This window comes from Lissotriton vulgaris, unplaced genomic scaffold, assembly GCF_964263255.1.
Source record: "Lissotriton vulgaris unplaced genomic scaffold, aLisVul1.2 SCAFFOLD_2205, whole genome shotgun sequence".
Classification (NCBI taxonomy): Eukaryota; Metazoa; Chordata; class Amphibia; order Caudata; family Salamandridae; genus Lissotriton; species Lissotriton vulgaris.
This window is the reverse complement of record NW_028244805.1, coordinates 158,086-168,624: the sequence shown is the minus strand read 5'-3', so window position 1 is coordinate 168,624 and position 10,539 is coordinate 158,086.

Sequence of the window (10,539 nt, the reverse complement as noted above, 5' to 3'; positions counted from 1 at the left end):
AACTTTTAATTGGTGGTAAATACCGAATCCTTAACTATGCAATTCACTCATTTGAGTGCTCCCAACATCGCAGATTCGGTAATTTACCGATTTGGTATTTTAAGGAATCGGTAATCTACTGATTATTTAAAATACCGATTCAGTAAATTACCGAATCTGTAAATTGGCCACCTACATCTCAAAAGCCCAATACCGGTTGGTAACGGCCGAAATTCGGTAATTTCGGCCGTTACCTACATATTATTAGGCTACCTACATCTGGCCCAATGCCTTTTATTTATGTGTTAATTATCAAAACAGATAAATAAAAGGCATTGTCATTTACAATGCCAATAGGTTAAACTCTCGCAAATGCGAGACCTATTGCATTGCAAATGCTTGTTCCGTTTGATTTTAACACTGGGAATACGACAGCAGTAACTCCAAGCAGAACTGGAAGGACCAGCCCCTGATGCCCTAATGGACTAATGACTCTGCCTCTAGTTGACCCTAGGAACTGTGGGTCTCTCCAGGACCAGTGAAGCAGTTTTTTTTTACACTCCCTAAAGATCAGTTGGGATGGAAGATTTGGACGTCTGTGCCCAGCAAGAGAAGAGGAGCACCAGAAACCGAGGAAGAGAGGAAGGTTGATGTAGAGAGCCAGTAGAACCAGCTCTCTGACAAATACATTCCTTTGTATGCTAGGAGGCTCGCTGAAAATGCACCTGGTGGCTAGAGCTTGCTACCAGGAGAAGAAGGAACCCGGGATCATCCAAATTGGCCCAACAACCACAGTTATAACTTTTAAAGGATTCAACCTTTGACCTCTGGAAGAAAACATAGCGCGTGGGGCCTGCCACTTTTCCTAAAATTATGCACCAAGGTCCGGGTACCCACAGTGCTCGGGCAGTACTTCTTTCTGCCGGACCAGCTTCCTTGTTGGCAGGCCCTGGTGATGGTGTCGTGGGCCTCAGGTCTTCTTGCATCAGCATCAGCCACAGGGTGAGGGGGGCCCAGGCTAGAATTAGCTTGGGAAGGGGGCCACCTCTCATGATTCCCACCCTTGCAGTGTGCCAGGACCCGGGGAGGCTTTGGGGCTCCCCCCGTAGCCCTCAATGAGTACAGAAGGCTTGGGGTGTCCCAAGTAGGACAGGAACACCCTACCCAGTCAAAGACAAAGGGAAGCTGCACAGCTGCAAAAGGATGCAGTGGAAGTGGGAATTAAATATTTACTACTCTCCCTAAGGATAGCACCCCAAAATGCCCAGCGTGGCTCATTTACCTAATTTAAAATCTTGTGATGGCCTAAGGAGGCCAGGGGCACCACGAAGGTTGGCAAGTGTCATGGGGCGGGGGGACTGCAAGAGTTGCAGAAGCCCACCAGAAGGTAATTTAAAAGTGACCCTATGTTTCTGGGGAAATAGAAATGATGATCTCCAAACACACACAGTTCTCTTCTGGTTTTTTTAACTCCTTCCCAAGCTGGAGATTTGGTTCTGCAAGGGGCAATGCAGTGTCCTCTGGTGGTTGATTCTATGGTTGCATTTTATGTATCCTAAAGGTGCATAAAAAGACACACACACATTATGTTTATTTCAAATGCGTTTTTGATGGTTTAATGCTGATGGTGAATTATGACCAATTTAGAAATGCATTATTAACAATTACTTATTACAAATGGTTATGGATTACAATGAAATGGTGACATGCATATACGATGTGGGTTATCTCTTTTTTAATGTGGTGAACCTCTGACAAATTCAATAATCTTGCCAGATATGTTGTATGGGGACTCCTTGATAAAGCTAATAGGCCTATTTTATTTAATTTGACTTCCCCTGTAATAAGATGTTCTATCTGACATAGGGGGGAGTACTGTGACTTTAGCAGTCATGACCCTTAAGGGTCAAATGTGAGTTCACACTGTCATCTGAGATATGTTAAACCTGCCTGATGTATATATTAGTAAATTAATGAGTAGTATTTAGTAGAGTGTGTGATAAAGGTAATTTTCCTGGTCTAAAGAAAAAGCACTGAATCGACAATCATTTACTGAGTGTGATTATTGCGTACCAGAGGATGAGGATTACTAGCCTGCAGCACCTCTCCTGTGTAGGCCTTGGACTGATCTGCTTCGCTACCCTGAGATAGTCAAGTACTACAATGGAATAGTTGGTTCCCATTAATGGGACATTTTAGACCTGCCTATTACTTAAGCAGGTCTCACAGGCTGCGCAACTAATAACCCAATTTCCTACAGGGGGACAGAAGGAGGAAGAAACAATGTGAAACCTGACACAGAGAGAAAGCAGAGATAAATAGAACCATGTGAGTGAGATAGAGACAAGAACTGTGGTGGAAGTAAGATGAATGAACTGGAATCAATATGTCTCCCCACTGGTTTGGGGCAATCCTGACATTTAGAAGCACTGGCAGGGTACCTGTAAAAATAGTTTGAGCTCTGCAATTCTATTTAAGAAATTAGGGACTGCCTCCAAGCCATGGTGCTACAAGGAAAATTCTGGTGCAAAGAAATCTACAAGATTTACAAATGTTAGTGGCCGGGCGAGAATACACTCACTGGAGCATATTGAAAGGAGGCATTATCAGCAGCGGCTGGTGCAGGTAAGCGCGGGGGGACAGGGCGGGAGGGGGGAAGTCGACAGACAATAAAATAGGATTTATTCAATTTTCCTGATTCCGTCGTCTGTCGGTTTCCCCCGCATTTTGCCCCGCCCCACCGCACTTACCTGCACCAGCCGCTGCTGGGTATTGTATTGTAGCATTTACATAGCGCCTCATTGTTCTAGGTGGGGTGCTGAGCTGCATCTGTGGATGAGCAGTATTGTGCACCATGTGGGCGCCCATGATTGGCAGAGTGTTGAACTTGTTGTGATCCTATGTCATGCTGAGTGACCAGATGCTGGGCATGGTATATTCTACAGGTGCATCTCAGCTGGCAACTAATAGGCCAGGCCATTGCAGAGTTGGTGTTGCTGAACAGCATTCTTGTCTCATGGACACCACACACACTTACTTAACAGCTAGGGAGGACCACTTTGAAGCTGGGGAACCAGGTTCGAGTCTGGCGGGAGGCTCAAACATCCTGTGATTCTGGGCAAATCACGTAATCTCCCCGGGCCTAAAATTGAATGTGTCGGTCTGTAATGCAGTTGGTGACCATGCACAGCGCTCTGATGCCTTCGGGTTGAGTTTGCCCTATATAAAACACCCCCAAAAATGCAGAAAAATAGTACGAAAGCACGTGCAAGGAAAAATAGCAACGACACCGGCGACAGCGTGAAAAAATACTCCACAGTAAGACAAGATACCCCCCGTTTCCTGGGTTTGTTCATGGCCGTTTGGAAGAATTTGACTCCACAGCCCTGAGACATTTGGATGCATAGACAAGAGCAAACATTCTGGAGACAAGAGACTCGTGAAGAGAAGCGACACCCCGCACACTGCTGCAACAACAAGAACGCCCAATCCCTGCCGCAGGTTGTGTGCCTGCCAGTGGGTCGCAGTTCTGAGAACATAAAAAGAAAACATGTAACCTTAAGGATAAAAAATTTCCAAGAATTGAGAGCTTAGCTGAGGGGAGAACCATTTCCACCAGTTACCAAGGTTACGGCAATATTCATGAAAAAAGCACTTATAGGGAAAAGGGTTGCTGAGAGGCACAGTACAACAGTACCAGAAGCACTGCTGCTAAGGCAATTAAAAAAAATGTGTGATCACAGCTACATGTGGATATCAATCTCAGGGCCTTTGGTACCCCTGGCACTGCCCTTGTTAACCTGGGCTCATGGATCATGAAGGAAGAGGTGTGAACAGATATCAGCACTGATTTCCCTTCTTTAATTCCCACTCCTTTCACTTGATGGCATGGACCCCAGTGTGACACATAGAATGTGTATAATTAAAGAGTCTCACTACTGTGCTTTTCAGATTTAATGATGTTCCTCTGGTTTTGAAGGTGCTCGCGATCCACCTCACCTTGGTGGGAGACCGGTCATTACAAAGGATGCTCGCACACCTCCATACCCTACACATCTTCCCTTCATATTGCCCTTTGGTGCCTGTGCCCACGTGCCGCATGTTACTGCATGGTAATCTCTACTAGCCTTTATTGTTGCTACTGTGCGGAGGGGAAGCAGCCTTTACAACGCGGGCTGAGCCACCCTGGGCGTTTCCCTCGAGCGTAACCCCGCTTGCCGGAACCACGCATATGCACGGTTAAGGCAGATAATGGTCTAGGGTTCAAATGGGCAGGGAGAAGACGAGGAAGTGTCAGAACAGGAAACTCGGGACGCGGACAGGTAAGTGGGGCTGCAGCAGGATTTGGGGGATAGTTTTTAAGGTTGGGGGTAGTTTTTGGAAGGAGCAGGGTTTTAGGGCTAAGGGCAAGGGGAGGTTTAAGGGCTGGGGCAGAGTTTTGGGGGTTTAGGGGAGGGGGTCAGTTTTAGGGCTCAAGGCAGAGGGAGGGGTAGTTTTAAGGGCTGGGGCTGGGTTTGGGGGGGGGGGGAGTTTTTAGGCGTGTGGGTCGGTTTTAGGGCCCAGGGCTGGGGGGTTGGGTAGTTTATTTAAAATGGGGCAGGGTTTTAGGCCTCAGGGCAGTGCAAGGGGTAGTTTTAAGGTTGGTGCAGGGGTAAAGTTTTAGGGCTCAGGGTGGAGGATGCTGAGGTCGTTTTTGGTAGGGAGCATGGCTTTAGGCCTCAGGGTGCGGGAGGGGATGGGGTAGTTTTAACGGCAGGGAATGGTAGGGCTTAGGCCTCAGGGTGGGTGAGGTGAGGCGAGGCAGGAGGATAGGATTTTAGGGCTTAGGATATCCCTTTAGCACACAATTGCATGGTAAACGTTTGCGTGGTAAAGAAATGCACAGTTTAGATGCATTTGTGGTTAGGACGAAATTGTAGAGGCACGCTTAGTCATACAAACCCGGAGCGGAGAGCCGCAGCTTCGAAACTGACAAGCAGTATAATGCATATCTCCTATTAGGTTCAAGGATTTTGTAAAATATTAGATTTTCCATGTCGGGGGTTCTGGGAAGCGGTACAAAAGGGGGTGGTGATGGACGGAGCATCTGAATCAATCAAACACTCACACCCAGTCAAAAGATCTAGGTTTAATCCATCACCGTTCTTTAGCCCACTCTGCCACCCCAGTTCAGACATGGCTATATGCAAGTCAGTCTGACCCTGTGCCTCATGGGAACAGTCCAGCCCGAACTGCCAAGCCATGCCTTCCCTGGACCGGAAACAAGCTTCCGAGGACCGGTTTCTGGCATTACAGCCGTCTTCAGCCCGGCTTGCTTGAACCCAGGGGGTTCTGGGAAGGTCAAGCAAAGTAATGGTTATTTGGTTAGGATTACTTGTGTCTGGAGCATTATTTGATTAATTTACTCATTGGGTTTTTATATTGTTATTGTATGAAAAGGGGGTAGGTGATGTAGTATTGGGCATGTATTAAAATATTGGAATGTTCATTTAGTGTTGTGTTTTAACTGTATGCTCGCGCATGGAGTTTATCCTGGTAAGAAGCTTTGAATGGCAAAGACAGTCGCGGTTCGACCTTCAGGCTAGGGAGACGCTCCGTGTCGTGGGTGAAGCTTTTGATGAAATAAAAACATATTGAAGAAGATGACGGTGTAAGTCTCCAGTTACTGCACTCACAAAGTGGTACTTTGTCAACACCCTTGACTCCTTCAAATCCACAGCATATAGAGAAGGCGTACTTCTCTCTGTCTTGATAAAGAGAAGTCTTCATATAGAAAAGCACTCAAAACACTGCTCAGCACAATCAAACCCTCTCTCCCTCACACACGGCTTCTTCCCAGGGCTTTCGCAACCAATCAGATCCTTCAACTGCTGACAAATGTCAATCTTAATTTCATTAGCCATGCACAACAGCCGCTAATTGAACTGCTACTGCTCAACAAAATCAATCCAGAATCTACTTCTGAGAAAAACCAATACGGACCGCGAAACCCCATCCATATACTGGCTAATTAGACATATATTTTTCGCTGAAAACAGCCTTTAAAGAACCTAGGAATATATGAATAAATGCAAACACCCTCCCCCTGGAGTTCAAGTCTGCCTTCAGGCCACAGTGCTGCAACAAGAGAGGGACTATTCAAGTTTTAGACTCCATTATTCGTATAGGAGACAGTGGGACAGAAAACTCTTGACTTTCAGTCCGGCTTAACCTCAATACGGCCTTCAACATAGTCAACCATCAGACCTTATTCAATATCCAAACTGCAGATTACATTGGATCATCATATTGCTCTCCAGTCAGCCTTACAAGTTAAATCAGTAATGAGATATGGAGCCTAGGATTACAAAGAAACAATTATAAGTGGTTTAATATGCTTCAGAGAAATTGGTTTTGAAATATTTTAGCCTCTGGAAGACCAGCCGTTAATTTGAACTAAAGGTAGAACTTAATAAAGTATCAATATCTAAATCTATTAATGAAACAGATGTGTTGTAGTATTATTATTTTTTTTATAACTCTTTTTATTGGCAATAAAAGAAAACATGAACAAACAAGGCAATAGAAGGCAATACAGCTGGATACGTGTTCTAAGGGGGGAAAAATGTGCATTACAATTCAATACAATCATCAAAGCAGAAAAAAGGGGTGGGGGAGCAGGGGTGTGTTGTATTATTTGATGCTAAAGCGTCTACATTGGTTGAAACAATATCTCTACAGTCTCTTCTACTGGAATCGTTCAAATCTAATGGTTAAATATTTAATAGTAGTTTTCAAATGCTTTCAAAGATATAATCAAAAATATGGTCTAGTAAATCATTATCTAAATGTGCCTTCAAAAGCATTGTTCAGAAAACCATAAAGATAATTAACAATTTAAAGACTTTGATACATTTGAGTAGAGTAAAGTAGTCGACGGTTTTGGCACCCATTCTAGTTCTGGCAACTATTCAATTGAAAGTCGACAATGTTACATATAAATTACTTTGTGTCCCACCATACAAATGAACATTTTCAGCTTTTAGTTCTATTTTGTGACACTGAATGATTTTTATGTCGGTTGAACTGAGTTAGGCGCGTCTGTAAAAAATAGATTATGTAATATCGGGAATAGTGATCTGGAACACATATTATTAATAAGGCTCCCTGTTTTCCGTTTTTATGGATTTTTACAGATAAATCAACAGCCAACAGCATGCCATCCGTCTGCAGTCCAGAGATACAGATTAAAAAAGAAAAGTGCTTGGCTACCATGAATATCAAGTTTGGCATGCTGTGCTGCAAAAAAGGTATAATCAAAAAAAAGAAGGATTTGGGCGAGCTGCACTTTAAGAAAGTTACACGGGCGCCATAATACAAGTTCAAACATTGCATGCCAGCAGTCTACAGTCCAGAGATAAAGAGTAAAAAAGAAAGGCACATGGCCGCCATTAATATCAAGCTTGGCTTGCTGCACTGCATAAAATAATATAATTAAAAAAGGATTTGGGTGAGCCGTGCTATAAAAAAGTCGCACAGCAGCCATTATTCTAGCTCAAACGCAGCATTGCAGTGTGCTTCAAAAAGTTTGGAAACCGTGCATAAGAAAACTAAAAAAAGGTATGGCCACCATTGTTAAAATTGAAACGTGGCGTGACCCAGTGCTTTGCTTGGATAAAGTAATTCGCAAAATAGTGCTCACAGCCCTTAAATAACAGATCCTGAGTAACAAGACATGTAACAAGGCAGTCCATATGGGAGGGTACAACAGGAGATAAGGCGGTACTAAGGAGGGACTAGAAAAGAGTTTAACCAAAGAAACAAAAGTATTTGGAAAAGACAGTCAAAGGAGCCAATTAAAAACATGGGCAGAAATGGGCGGAACTTAATGCCCATATCCTGAATACCAACAAAACACAAAATGCCTGCCCCCACCTTATTCTTCACACACTTATTCAAACCAAAAGGGGCAAACAAAAAATCTTTTATGTTTGACCTGGTATTTTTATTTATACCAATCTACTTCAATATTTTTTGCATATATTTTTACACAGATTATACAGAAAAAGAAGAAATACATTCACTCTATTTTGTTTGACCTGTACACAACTATTTACAAAGGCAACAATATTTACATTTCAAATATACAATTATCTACACATAATCCACAATACACACATAAAACATATAAAGAACCAATTATTATTCAATGCGAGCGAATCTATATTCAAGAAGAAAGAGAAAGGAAGATAAAGTCAAAGAGAAAGAGCAAGATGAGGAGCATGAGACTTCTGCAATTTATCTGTTATTATATCAGTCTCCAAAGTGTGACATAAGCACAATGTACCAGGAGTTTATATCCCATGTTAAAGGTGACAAAGCACAGACAGCGAAAAAGTGAAGTCAACGACTAACAACTATAATAATTGGTGCAGAAATACATGAGGCTCTGGAAACACTGGACGGGGCAATAACATCTGTTATTCTTAAATTGCAACACTTTAAGACAGTGTATATGGTGTACTATACACCTGAACACTTTTCTAAATAGACATCTTCTAGGAACTCTTCACAGGCATATTGTTCCAAATGTAATCTATTTGCAGCAGATATAGTCCATATGTTTATTGAATGCCCGGGGCTAAAAGAATTCTGGAATTGTTTATGTAAAGTAATATCCACACAACTGGGGTGGGAATTTTGTTTAAGTAATAAAGAAATATTTATTGGTCTAAAGACCGGAGGGAACCTGAAAATTAGGTCCTTGATTTCAATCATTATAGTAAGTGCACGCTTATGTATTGCTAGGGCAAGAGTTGACTTAATACCGCCTAGAGTACCTGAATTCTGGGCCATACTCAGACTTATGAATGTGAAATGGCAGTTACCAAGGCCCGTGGACTAAAACAATTAAAAAAGCGGAGAAGATTTGGAGGCAACTAAACTGGAATTAATACTCTGTATTGAATTTGGTGGGTCAACTGTGGATACATGAATTTAATTGATCCCTGTCTTATGGACGTTTTCTCTTTTGTTTGTATAATTATGCAGTAAAAAAATGATGTAAGAATGTTCTGGTGGCTCTGACTTGGAGGGTAAAAAATGCAATAAAAATGTATTTAAAAAAAGGAAACCTCGGGGATAAGAAACTTCCATGGATTGAGAGCTTATCTGAGAGAAGAACAATTTACACCAGTAACCAAGGTTACGCAATATTCATGAAAAGGGCACTGAAATGTAAAAAGAGCTGCAGTTAGGTACAACAAAACAATACCAGAAGCACTGGCGTTAGAAAAATGTATGATCACAGCTACACGTAGACATCAATCACAGCGCCCCTGGCACTGCCCTTGTTAACATGGGATCATGGGTCATGAAGGTTGAGGTGTGAACAGATATCATCACTGATTTCCTTATTTAATTCCCACTCCTTTCACTGATGTCATGGGCCCTAATGTGACACAAAGAATGTGTATAGTTAAAGTATCTCACTACTGTGCTTTTCAGATATTTTTGAAGGCTCTCATGATTTTCTTGTGGTTTTGAAACACCTCCACACCTTATAGATCGTCCCTTCAAATTGTCCTCTGGTGCCTGTGCTGATGTACAGCATGTTAATCAGTATATATGATTTGTAAAAAAAAAGTGCCAGGGCCCTCGTCTGGACACTGCAGCATGCACCACCCAATGCCCCTGCCAGGCCAGCCAATTGCAGAACATACACAACTGCCAAGGACCACATTTCTCCAAGTGTGAAAATTCAGAATATTCCAGGTCTGCAAAGCAATAATAATTGCTTGGGCAGCAGGTATTAGCCATTTTAATGCATATTAATTTAATAAATAACTGTTGCTGTGCACTTCAAACAGTGCCACCATGTGGAAGATTGTCATAAGTGCTGGTGTTGAAAATTAAGTGCTGGTGCTGAGCACCAGAAACCACCGGCTTAAATTAAGCACTGGTGTTAAAATGTGGTAATCTCTCCTTGCCTTTATAGTTGCTATGGCATGGAGAGCTGCAGCTATGAGTCTGGCAGGCGGTTTTTATGAATTCCTAATAATCAAGATTTTATAGCAACCACTAGACTATTCTTGGGACACCTCAACCAGGTTCCTACCTAAATTCAATCTGTCCTACAGTAGTCCGTTACACCACCTTTGGACTCTGCTGAAGCCTGGGCTCTATAAACCTGCCCCAGTTGTTATGTGCTTTGATTAAGTGGCAAACCCTTCCCTCTTATGAAAAACAAACTATAAGGCCATAAGGACATCAACCAATGGTCCAGCTGTATGCTGAGTCCATAGGAAGTGTTTGTCGTTGTAAAGTACACACATGTAACATGTCTGGTGTACAACACAGCAACCTGTTTCTCTGTAGTTGTCTGCCACTTTAAATGCTGCACAGAGAGGAAATAACATCCCTTTCTACTGCCAAAGTTTGCAAATAGAGTTGCCGCTGTTAAACCCCGTAGGTGCCCTCAGTGCAAAAGCAATCTCTTTTCAGTCGCAGCCGGAATGACTCACAGGCTGGGAGTCACGCGGGGAGGTAGTTGCGCAGGGAGGGGTTGGGGTTTTTTAATTT